Raw genomic sequence first — 12,208 nt, 5'->3', positions numbered from 1 at the left:
AATTGTATTCACACCGCCACTGAAGTCTCTTTAAACGCCAGCACACAGAGATCTTTATCTGGCTTTCCTGTGGAAACAATCGCTGTCCGCTCAAAGACTTTCAAGAGTTGTAGGGCTTGAATTAGATCGGTTTCTTTGAAGGGATTAAAGTGCCAAGTCCTCTCCCACGGCTCCATATTGAGTCCTAGGGAGTAGTAAAAGCTCGACCCCGTGCAACACTGATCCCCTACGCAGCGGCCACTTCAAGCTCTTCCCCCGTGCCAGGTAACTGCTCCACCGGGCCGGTGACGGGGAGGCCGGCGCCCCGCACCCGGCCCGCACCACCCCGCCGCCGGGGTGCAGGACTCGGGGGGGGCCCGCACCGCCCCCAACCCCCCCGCACCCCCGCTGCGCCGGTCGGCGCGGGCTGCGCCGCGTCCACACAGGACGTGGCGGGAGACGGGCACCGGCAGCGAGCCCCGGCCGGCGGCACGGCTGGGAGGGTGCACCCCCGCGCACCCCCCGCACCCCCGCCCGCAGCCGTCGGGTGCCCCGGGCTCACCGGCCAAGCCCCAGCCGCGCCACGGGAGCCGCAGCGGGGCAGGAGCGTTCCCGCCTTCCCCTCCCGGCCGCGCTGCGGCCAGGGCAGCCGGAGCCGAGGGGGGACCCCGACGGGGGGACCCCGACCTGCACATCGGCTCCATGGAGAAGCAATAACGCCCCAGACAAGCAGAAGGGCGGCTCTCGCACTCGTGTCGTCCTTAAACTTCTACATCCCCAAACTTGTGCCAACCCCGGACTTCTGCGAGGTGCCCGATTTAATTCCTTCCTGGATTTTTCTGAATTCGTTTTATCTAATAACTGCCAGGAGAATAACCTGAACAATGTTTATAAACGAAATGAGAGTCGAAAGGTAGTTCAGGAGACACCGAGCATCCCGAGGTTCCCCCCAACCTGTAAGGTACATTATCACCCCAGATATCTCGATGAACCAAAATGATTTGTCAAGTTACAAAAGAGTTCGTGGAAAGCTCGTTAAGTTTCTATACAGATGCCATAACACAAATGCCATAAATCTGCATCCAAGAAAGCACATTACTTAAAAATCGAGACTAATTTCTCACTTCTGGAAGAAACCAATGGGCTGAATAATGAAATGTTGCAGTCATAATTTTCTGTACAAATAATTAGTGTTCAAACTCGGAGCATTTCAGTCTCCTGAAATGTATTCTTAATGATGTGATGTTCAGAGCTGTCATTAAAAATGCAGGGCGGAAGATCAAAGTACAATATTTATTTTAGAAATTTGTTTCAGTTATCAGGAGATACAGGTATCAAGGCCAAATGTCAGTTGAGTTACACAAAGCACTACTTCCCTCAGAACTGGGCTGCCGCTACATCCTAGTGTAAAGCGAAGAGAAGCCGGAGGCGAGGAGCAGCGCGGGGGGCGGCGCAGCGCCCGGCGGAGGGGGCGCCCGGCCGCGCCGCCAGGGCCGGGGCCGGGGCCGGGGCTGGGGGGGGGAGCGCGGCGGCCCGGATGCAGGAAGAGCTGGAGCCTGAACAGCTCCAGCCACGGGGCTGAGGCGCGAAGGGGGCCCGGCTCCCCCAGCACCGCTGCCTCCGGGGACCCCTGCCTGCCACGCCGGGCGGGGACACCCTCCGCCACGGAAACCAACTCGCAGCCCGGGGCCAGAGGGGCTCAGTTTATGCTGGGTTGGACGGTAACTGGTGATTTAATCGCAGTGGGCAGAAATCATGCGTCACCATCGTCATAGACAGGTGTCTTCAAAATCAGGATTTTTCAAATTCAGGTATCCCAGAGTGACTGCCCACCGTGCAGGGCTCTTTGGACCCTGGTTTGAATGCAGGTAGCAGAGAAAAAAATACTTGGGAATAACAGGTGCTTGGGTTCCAGCGGTCCCTTCCGTGGTCTCTGCTGTGCCTCTGCCTCCTGGGCCCCAGCAGCCCACCCCGAGGCCTACCCCAGAGCCTGTCCCAGTAGCGGCTCACGCTGCCACAGCCTCCCATGAACTCCCTGCCCAGATCCTCTCATGACACCTCCAGTCCCTCCCAAGAGCTTCGCGGCGCCCTGCCATGATCCCCCCAGTCCCTCCTGTGATCTCCCCAGTCCCTCAGCTCTTCCAGCACAGCCAGGAATGACCCTGGGAGCCCAGACGGGCTCTGGCCACCTGCCTGCCCCCAGCTTGGGGATCTGGGGTTGCTTTAAATGAAATACTGTTCATTAGCAATTGTGAGAATCAGAAACAAGAGCATTTTGAAGTGAACAGCTGCATTATCATTCAGCCAAGCCTCCTAGTCAAGTTCTCCATGAGAGTGCGGCAGGCTTTAAACAAGCTTGCTCCAAGAGGCAGTGTCTTCACACCATCCCTCATTCTGCCTGGTTTAAAGCCTTACTAAAACAACTGTCTGGTTTAAAGCCTTACTAAGAGAAACCATCTATCCACAACAGCAAGAAGTTTCAGCAGAAGGTAAATTAACCTACGTATATAGCTCCAAGCATGTGTGGGTACACTGCCAACAGTTCTGAGTTATGTGCCACTAATATTATTATTATTTACTTCAGCATATTCACATTTCTACAGTAGGTAACATGACTGGCATAATAAGAGGAGTCACCAGTTCATTTTTTTAACATGCTAGTGCATATGGTATGTTAATTGGCTTCAGATTACCAACAAACAGTTTTAACACAATTACATCTCCTAAGTTTTAACAGAGTTTAATTTGAACATCAGTAGATGAAAAGAAAGATTAAAAACTGCTATGGCACCTCCTGCATTTTTCTGTGCATAAAGGAAAGACACAAAACCCTAGACAAGATCGGCACATGCAAAGGCATATTTAGGATTTAAAGGCTTGCCTCAACATTTCCCAGTCTAGGTGTGGATTTCACAAGGATTAATACAGGATTTCCCAAACTTCTGAAAGCTGAGTTGCCCTTTAAGAAAAGTAGAACAAATTTTATGCCTCACTACAGTTTTACTGCCTGTTGTCAAAGGTTTAAATATCTTAATGTATTCATCTTCTGCTCCTTCCTTGGCTGGCCCTTTGTGACTCCTCCTCCTGCCTTTGGGAACATTGGTGAACATTTTTGGGATATACTTCCTCCCCTTGCTTCCATACTTTAAAAAGGAGTCAGACTCTTAACTACATCAATATTGAAAGTGTTATTCTTGGCTTCACTTGGAATGCCTGGGACACCTTTCAGTTCAAAATGATCGTTTCAAACTCTCTGGAAACGCCTTTCTGCCTCTGGCATACACGGCTGCATTCTCTTCACCACTCTAATAGCTAGAAATGGACTTCTATAAAATGGAAAGCAAGCCAAGACTCTGGTGAGCAGCTGAAAAGGAACTGCAGTGTGCACCCTGCTTGTCCTCTCAATTTGGGAAACATTAGGTAAAAAAAAGCCTGTGTATTTTTGGTGGAATGCATTTATTTGGGGAAGACTGGATGGGAACCTTTTATTTTATTGAGTACAGCTACATATAGCTGCTCTTTTCTTGCATTGTAATTATTCAGCATGGAATGAAAAGGTAATTAAACTGTTATTAACTGTTATATCCTTTTAACTATAGAGAGCATATTATCTAAAAACTGGGTCTCATGGTAATTAATTTTAGTTACTCAGGATATTTATTGACAAATTAAACAGCTGTCTGTGTCTATAGTGTGTTAAAACTGGAAACAGCACAAGTTTAGCCAGAAAGATCATTGTTCAACCTACACATAAATATTGGATGATCATATGGCTGCCACATTGCTATCGATTTGGCTGAATGGATTAATCCAACGCTGTAAAAATACACCTGTTACTTAATGAACTTGTGTTGTAATTTTAGAACACTTTGGTACAGAAAAGATTAAGTATTTTCTAATGACAATATTTTCCAATATTTCAAGAATCACTTTTGAAATAGCCCATTCTTCAGGGACTACTGAACAAGAGTGTATAAAAAAGGCATAACCTTTCTTACAAAATGCAAGTGCTTTACACAAAGTCTTCAACAACGCTACTTCAGCTGGGAAAAAAAAAAAAAAGAGGCAGGAGGAAAAAGCCCAATAGTGCGATTGTGAGGGTCAAAACACAGACACAGGTATGGGACATGACTATGGCACTGAAGGTGTGTTGGGTAAGAGATACTGTCTCCACACCATGGGAAAAAATCGGAAGACCCTCTCTACAGACTCTCTATGTATAATGCTTTTAAGGTAGCTTGTTCCAGTAATACATGCATATTAGTGAAAGGCAGTCAGTGCTTCTTGTGCCTATCAACTACAACATAGGTAAGTGCCCCCCAACATGGGGAGAGTTTTTGAAAAGGACCTAGAAAAGCCAAGTTTCTAAACTGAGAGGATTCTTTTAAAAAAAAAGCCAGTCTTGGATGCCACCTCAGGTCCAGGATCACAAGGAAGACTGGGGAAAACTTCAATTACAATTTTGAAATTACTTATCTTTCCTTAGCTGAACATAAAGACTTAAAATACTGCCCTTGTAGACTGACAGAAAAGTCTTTTTAGGAATGCAGTGCATGGTATGTTTCTGTGTCACTTCATACCTTGATGCCTTAAGTGATGCAGAATAATACATAAATAGGTAAATGCATAAATTATGTGAACTATTAAAATATAAATTTTCCCCCTTCCAATTCTGAAAATAAAAATACCATCAATAAAATTATTTCAAACGTATACAATGCTTGTTTTATGCTTTCCATCCTCACAGAGCTATAGAAATGTGAAGTCATTCTCACCATACTTGTATGCAGCAGAGTCAGCTTCCTTCCCCTTCTTTACAAAGGGAACAACCATGGCCATACACACAACCACTCCAGGTTTGGAAAGAGGAGCTCCTTGTCTCAGTCCTGCACATAGATTACCAGACTGTTCCTCACCAAACACTTAAACAAATTACTCCAGCTCAGCTCAAACCTCAGGAGCACCGGCTGAGGCATGTACCTCCTGCTGGCTGGCTGGCCATGCCAAACCAAAGTAAGCAATCCTAATCTGGGAATAAATCACTTTTCACTTAATTCTTCCATCAGCCCCTGTTGCTCAGGGGCAAACAGCTTGACCAGCTTTTTCAGAACCCAGGACAAGAAGAGGAGAAAGTATATTCCCCTCAAAGACAAGGGTGTCAGCATGGCCATGACTCCTGCTCCAGTCTAATGAACAGTGTCATTTTTCTCACACTTCTGGAACCTCTGAGATGGAGGGCAAAAAGAAATGACCTTTAAATGGGTACACTTTTTGGCTTCTGTCTCTCAGTAAATCTTACATCCATATTTTTCCTACTACATGCAGGAAGCCCCATATTCTGCTAGAATTGAGTGAGAGAATCACATATTACATATGAGAGAACAGTCCATGGTGAAGGACAGGTAATGCAATAAAATGGAAATGCATTCTTAGTCTACATTATGCTGGGGAATGAGAGAGAGACTATGATGTTGCAGTACTGGGACTCCAATGCCCAAATGATACAGCTCTATCACATGAGTCACTTGTAAACCCAAGTAAGTGGATTCAGGAGAAATCTGTGATTGACAACCACTGACTGCTTCTTCAGGGGCTGCACTAAACCACAAAGAACAATTTTCCAAATTTTTCATCCTAAAATAAGAAAGTCTGGAGAAAAAACAAGTGCAAAGACATGCAATTTCTTCAGTGTCATCAGACTAACTTCATAAAATGCCATCATCCTTATCAATGCACTAGAGTATGGGGTCAAAAAAGAATATTCTTTTTCTGTCAAAATTATTACAGAAGTCAGTGGAACAGATGCCCATAAAATTGAACCAAGCTCATGATTTGCTACTTTTTTTCACTACCATTGCTACACATACTAAGTGTACTTGGCACATGGAGTGACTCAGAAAGAAGCTGCTCTATAGTGCCAGTGATTCTCTTTAATGAGATATAGTTATCAGTTGACTTATGAATTTCTCCTGGCTGTTCTCATTTACTTAGCTCTAAATTAAGGATAAGATCATTTGCATTCAAGTAGTAAAACAGTGTTTATAAGAGAACAGAGTAATCAAAATCCCCCCTAAATCAAGTTTTAGAAATGTACACAGTGAGGTCAGAGGTAGTTCTAGCAATGTGCATAGTCTTATCCATTAAACTCTACAGCAAAGACTCAAGAGAAGGCATTACATTTCCAGTTTTATCTAGTTTTCCATATTAGTATAGCATTCCTTATCTCAGGAATTTAATGTAAGAAGAGACAAAAGGAACTTTCTGCCTCAGCTTTCTGATACCCTGATGACCTCCTCCTGGGAGATCCTATGCTCTCTGTTAATTTAGATACCATATGCCTCATTGGTCATCAATTCAGTTGTTCTCTATTTTATAGCCCTCACAGGGATTTTGATCACACTATCTATAAAACTAATAACTTCCTCTGTTTACTGTTGCTTTACCAGTTAGACAAGCCCCAGCTGATTGGTATTTTCTTATACATACTTACAAACAGCATAATCTAGTCAGCTTTGTTCTTTCCTTTGGTATATGCTGCTCCACTACCATTTATACACTGTTTGCAGTGCACAAAGTAAAGCATCAAGAACTGGAAAGCAGCAGAGGAGGGATGTAGGAAAGAGGGAACAGAGCTACACAGACTCTGAACTAACACTACTGGTCAGATGTCTGGAACTGGGAGGGAGTAGCCTGGAGACCAGGACTTTCTCGTTATGTTGCAGCAGAACTTCATCTCCACTGACATTCCTGCAGTTCCTTGACTGACCAGGATCTGAGCTCCTATTTGTGTGTGTTATAGGGTGGATATGTTTGATTTTCTTTTCCTGTCCAAGCCAGCATTTTGGGAAGGGTCAGAAGCAAAAGGCTAACCCTCTAAGTGGAGAGACTGAAAAGGTAACATCTGAGCAGGCACCACATTAGTGCTGAGACTGGCTGGAGAAGCGAAGAATGAGTCCACTCACACATGCCAATGCTGGGGTCACTGGTAATGAGAATACCAAGATGAATGGAGCAGTTCACTCTGTTCTGAGTGATTGATTGAAGCTGTTTTCATCTCTGTGGGGTGTTCTTTTTTGGCTAAAATAACATTTCACTGAGAACTCTCCTACACAGGCATATACAGCCTCCTCTGACACTCAGCCCGCATTTATACTCAACCTAGATAAGCACTGGAAATTTTATGTCTCCATTTCCCTGTTCTCTTCTGCCACCAACCAGTAACACAATTATTTTTCACAGTTCCTCTTTCTTCTTTTTGTAAACTTGCTAAGTTTACCAGTGACAGGGTATGTAAGGAAGGAGAACGGCACCCAGGTGTGTGGGGCATATTCAAGATATTTTTCTGAGTAACAGGAGTGCAGCTGTGGAGCTGGGGGAAAATATGGGAATTGGATCAACAAGCAAAATCTTGGGACAACCCTGAGTAAGAAGGTCAAACTGTGCAGTGAGGGTATTGGGAGGAGCTTTAGTCAATATGAGCACATTGTCTTTAAAGCATTTATCTTCACAACTCCTCTATCAAGAAGTAGTATGTTATTATTCCATTCTTACCAAAGGAAACAGAGGGAGACCACATACCTTGTCCTATGTCACAGGTAAACCCTACTGAAGAGCAGGGAGTTGGACTGAACAGCCCAACTGAAAAGCAGAGGCACACAGCTTGGGACCATATCATATGATGTTCACCTCCTTCCCCTTACAAAATCCAAGCTCTTTTCTAAAGCCCTCCCACCCCCCTGATTTCATGTCAGTCTCTTCTGACACTTGTACAATCTCTCAGCAACTTTGAATTATGAGCAGATACTGATCTTTCTGTGGGAAAGACAGCTGAGGGGTAAAGCCCAGATAACCTTGTGCAGGCAGAGAGGCAGCAATGAGACTGTGTGGAGGCAGTTAGGTGACAAACATGCAGCCTATGCAAGTACAGCAAGTACAACATGCCCACAACACATACATTTCTACTCTTCCTGATGGACAGTGATTAGAGCATATGATAAGTAAAAAACCAGAGCCTAACACCTTTGCTTTACAAAGACAAAATACATATTAGGTGGGCTATACTGAACAGTCAAATGTGCCTCTCTAACTCAAACACTGAACATACTGAGCAGAAATAACCAGATACTTGCTAACTTTTACAGCCCATCCTTTCTCTGCTTTAGAGAACTCTTCAGTACAGGATTCTGTCCAAGGCTCTAGTTTCACTTGCTAACCATCAAAACAACCACTCTCAGTGGTGTCAACCTCCCCTGCAGAAAGACCTGAAAGCTCTGTTACTGACACAACTTTGGGAATTCAGTAATGCTACCATCTATATTTCCTTGATCTCACACACAGAAGCAGTCAGAAGAGCTAATTTTCCTCCATCTCAGGTAGACACTCTCTCTATGCCAGTTTTCTCCTCACCTCAGCCAGTGTTCCACCAACCTTTTCCAGTGAATTCTTCTACCACCGTGTACAATCAAACACAGTGAATGTAGATCTATGGCATGCAGGTTGCAGAACAGCTGAGCTATTCTAACATTGTATGCAATACAAATTTCAGGTTTTGATTTTTAAAAAAGTGAACAGTTTTGTGGCCATCGCTCGGTTTCCTGGCTATCAAGAATCTGATGCTCAGCAAATACACGAGGCACCAACACAGCTGTATTGCTGGATCAGCCAAGTTTTGGGACATTGTTTTTTCCCTTACCAGCTCCTCGTTGATCCATGTTTGTCTGGTTCCCTCTAACAGTCTTATAGGCATTATTGATGAGGTAACTGGCGTGTTCACATAATGGAGGTCTGGAGGGTTCAAGAGAGGAATAAAATTTTAGGGTAATTCTCATTCTTGGCCATTCAGAATAAATCTGAGGATGCAGAAAATTATTTCTATCTAACCCTTGTTCAGCACCTTTCCTGTATGTCCCGAGTTTCAATCAAGGTTTTGTTATTTACAGCTATACATTGATATACAAAGAGCTAAACAAAGACTCACAGGATATTGAGAACAAGCTTGTAATCCTGCCTCTCAGAATGTATGTGAGCTATTGTTAAACACGGTTTTCCAGCTACTGATTATTTTGTCAAAAACAAAACCAGTGTGATTTTAATGAAAGTACCCAGATTTAGTCAGTCTGAGCAGACAGATTATGTATTTGATTGTAAATGGGCTGTAAACATCTGAGATCTTTACGTATGGAGAAAATAATAGTATCGAGATTTTAGATATTTGAGTGAAGCTTGGGTTTTTACAGAATTGAGCTGGAAAAATCAAAGTGATATATTTTGAACTCTTGGTATTTTTGTGGTATCTCTTGATCAGATTAATTTGAAGGTGAAAATATAAATGTATGTTAGAGATATCCAGAGATATCCATCTCTGTGCAATTTGTCTGAAAAAGCAAATAATTTCTTGCAACATAACGGATCCCCCAAAATAAGGTTCTTTTAGACTATACCATCCATACATCCTCAGATGAAGGATTATAACTACTTTTGCTAAAATATGCTTATAAATATGACGGATAAATCACAGCAAAACTATTTACATCAAGCCATCTAATAGCATATTTATGGAGGTTTGTTTGGAGAAGTATTTGCTAATTAAATATACTATTTATCACCTACCTATGATTTTTATCACCTACCCAGTAGGCTATCTTTCTGGACTTCCAACTACTGAATTTCTAGCAATCTGAACAATTACTATTTTTGAAAATTAATAAACCCAGAAATTTTTTTTCCTATTCTTGTGCTAGCATTTTCTGTACACTTATGACATGAAAGATTCTTTCCAAAGTTTACAGCAGATTTATAAAAGATAATGGGTTTAATGGTTTAAAAAACCGATTCTTTGCAGTACTGCAGGCCTAGAAAAAAAGATGGTTTACTTTGAACCATCAAAAAGTGAAGATTTTTTGGGATTTTTGAAAGGGGAATCAGATCCCAAGATACCGATTTCAATATCATGGCAATTTCCTATTGTAGAAAAGCTAGCAATTTTATACCTGATACATTTTATTTGTCTTTGGTTTTGGAATTCCAATTACTAGTCCATTTGCAATTTTGCATTCTAAAAAAAATTACTTGGAGTCACGGTAACTTGCCTTCTCAAGAAGCTTCCAAAGCATCTCAAAGTGGTTTTCTACCATAGGTGTTACATGCATCTTAAGACACCGTGCAAGATGATTTAATGCTTTATCATACTACATGATGAGGGTAATCTTAAAAATTTACTAAAGGTTGCCTCTTCCACGAAACCTGATGGTTCATGTATTTTTTTTCCCCTCTCTTAGGTAGCTTCCTCTCTTTTCTTCTAAGTCTCCCTCATCATAGTTTTCTACTCCATTGTCCCCAAGTCCATTAATTTTTCCCTTCATCAAAGATCATTAATACTTCTCTCTTTACATCCATCCTTTAAAATTCTTCTTCCAAGTGTCACCCAGAAATTGGATACAACAGAGATTAGCACTGTAGGAAGCCACAGGGTAAAACAGGAAAGCTTTGCCCTCTCAGAAATAACAAATTATGTGCTCTCCGTTTGGTTCTGTGCAGCAGTTGGAAGAAGCAGTGAAGCTGGCACCTTGTCACTGTACTGTGGCAGAGACAATGAAGAATCCGCCTCTAATTCTTTTTGACACAAAAGAAGACAGGAGAGAGAAAAACCATGACCACCTTGATCTTCAGTTCCCCCTTCCTGTGAGAGCAGGATGACAGTGATATTTCCTGCATGTTGTGGCTGAGCAGAAAAGTTAGTTGTATCAGAAATACTGAACATTCCCAAGAAAATACCTACTAGTCCTCAGAGTATCATCTATAGCTCAAAAATACCTTAAAAGAAAGAAAGTAGCCTTTAACGCAGTCGAATCAATACCTGTCATAAACACTACATTTCCTTTAAAGTTTATATGATTGTACTTCTAGCTTGTCAGCAACATTTCCAAGTACTAAGTGTAATTCTCTTATTATCAAAGCAAAGAAATACTTATATCCTCCGAACTCCCATCTGCAAATAAAAAAAAATAAAATTAAAAAGTGTAAACTATAAATGAAACAGTGACTAGAATTTCTTTCCGAAAACACTGTATTGAGTTACTAATGAGTTTTTAAGAGAGAAAACTCTTTCAAATTACTTACACCTAGTGGTTTAATGACAGCTATGCCCACCTTCTTGAATTTTACTGTTGCACAGGAAGCCCAGAGTGTTGTCCGTTTTGCACTTTACCTCCTATTTTCTTCATAATTTGCAGACATACTCTAAAAATCATTGGGAATTTCCATCTTAAGTGAAAAAATACGCAGAACTAAGTTCAACAAAGGTAGCCGTTCCTAACAATCTCTAGCAAACACAACACAGCTGACAGCTGAATGTCACAAATGGGGCCTCAGAAACAGGGCTTAACAATTTTGTTTAAGATCACAAGTTCCCAACCAACACTTGAGCCACAGAAGAATGTCCATTAGCTGCTATAAAAGCAAAATTGGTAGGGCTTTGTGATTCAGTGGAGAGCCTGAAAGGCACACACAAGGAGACACACACCAATACACTGGAGAGTAATATAAATTCTTCAATTTGAATAATTTCCACTCTTTTTTCTTCCTCTCACTAATATGAAATCATGTTTCGTTTCAGTTAAAAACATTTTTCTGCTCTATATTTAATCATGTTCACATTTCTTTCCAGTTTAGCTCTCACTACTCTTTACATAGCATCCAGTATGATTTTATATTGTGAAGAAAAAAAAATTCTGTAGCTAGAGTTGTTTTGTCCCACTGTTGTTTTCTTTAATCTTTTGTTCGATGCATGGAAAGATGCTAACCTTTCTGTGCTATCTTAACCGCAGTGATCAGGAAGCAAAGCAAATGAGATTTAGTAGATATGTTTCTGTTGTCATTATTAAACTTCATATGCTTTGCTATGTAGGCAACGTGTTTTATTTCTCTTAACTTGAAAGAGGTTTCTGTCTTATTGTTGCAATTTATTAAGGGCAAACAATCTAGGGCTTATAATAGGCCTGTAGGCAGAACAAAGCCCTTGTCAAATGGAAGGGTTGGCTGCTCAGCTGGGTAGCATGTAAATGTGCAAAAAGAACTGTTCCGTTCAAAGACACTAGACATGCTTTTTAAATAAAACATCTCATATAATTGAGAGTTGCCATTTAAGTGTTGTGTTGGAAATGTTAATTTAAAAAAAAATAATTTAACTGAAGAGTTGCAGTGTATTTTTTGTAAACTCTCACAATAAACA

Source organism: Strix aluco, chromosome 6 (genome assembly GCF_031877795.1).
Source record: "Strix aluco isolate bStrAlu1 chromosome 6, bStrAlu1.hap1, whole genome shotgun sequence".
Lineage (NCBI taxonomy): Eukaryota > Metazoa > Chordata > Aves > Strigiformes > Strigidae > Strix > Strix aluco.
This window is presented reverse-complemented; position numbering follows the sequence as displayed.